Raw genomic sequence first — 1298 nt, 5'->3', positions numbered from 1 at the left:
GGAGACAACACAAGGGTTAATAGTACTTCACCAGTGGGAAGAACCCACGACCCACGGTCAGAGTGTCACACAACGGACCAGAGCGTCTTTAAGAACAACGAGCGACATATGGTTTGGAATCCCGGAGCATTAAACTACACACAGGCGTAGATTTCGGGGGGGATGCAGGGGATAGGTCCCCTCCAGTATTTACAAGAGGTAGATTTGTCCCCCTCAAAATGAAAGTCAACCCACTCCCTAAATGAGATACAAATAACCGTTCAGGGGGCTCAAAACGTATGGAAAACAAGAACTGTGTCTTCTGTGTGATATCATTGCATAAAAGATGTCATTTCTTTTGGTATTGTTGTCTTCTATGTGGCTTTAAACTGCAGCTTCAGGCGTTACTTAGGTCTTGTCCTCTTTAGATCTGTTGATTAGAAATACACGATTCCTAAAAAAAACAAAAACATGTGTGATGTTTTGAATATGCAGAAAGTTGCAAAAAATCCAGGCAAATGATGATTTCCTGTACATGAATAAAAAGCATTTGCACTAGGGGTGGGAATCACCAGACGCCTCCCGATACGATATCGTCACGATACTTATGCCACGATACAATATTGTATTGCAACATTCAGAGGTATATATTGCAATTCATAACCTGTTTTTCCAACTTCTAATTTCAAATGATGTCCCCAAAAGGAAAACTCTGTCAACATCTGTTTTATCTAAACATATACATTTCTCTGTTTGTTCATCCCACTTCAATTGTTATGCTGCAAAACGGGACAAACTGACCAACACGTGTATGATAAAAGATCGATACTGGGCGTCTGTGTATCAATATAGCATTGCCACTAAAAATATTGCGATACTGTGCTGTATCGATTTTTATTCCCCACCCCTAATTTGCTCCAGAAATTGTTTTTATAAGAATAATATAGAAAAATAAAGCGTTTGACGCTCAAACTTTTCTGGTGGAGGACCCCCAAACCCCCGTTTCTACTATGCCCCGGGGTTGAAGTGAAAGCTACACCCTTGAAACCACACCTAGAACAACGTTTGCAGGCGGGACAGACATGAATGAGGCTGGCGTTCTACTCTCAGCCCCGGCAGGGATTCACGTCAGCGTGATGCTCAGTGCACCTGACGTATGGTGTTACCGTCTCATCCTGGTACTTCCTGACATACGATCCTCTCACTTTCAGACTCGCAGTGTCAGAATGACTCACCATTCAAGCTGTCGGACGGGACGTTTTTGCAACATGAGTGAACCAAAAAAAACAAAAAACGTGCATTTCTTTTCAAAGTTTTTT

The sequence above is a fragment of the Etheostoma spectabile genome, chromosome 16 (genome assembly GCF_008692095.1).
Source record: "Etheostoma spectabile isolate EspeVRDwgs_2016 chromosome 16, UIUC_Espe_1.0, whole genome shotgun sequence".
In the NCBI taxonomy this organism is placed as follows: domain Eukaryota; kingdom Metazoa; phylum Chordata; class Actinopteri; order Perciformes; family Percidae; genus Etheostoma; species Etheostoma spectabile.
Note: the sequence above shows the minus strand (reverse complement) of the source record.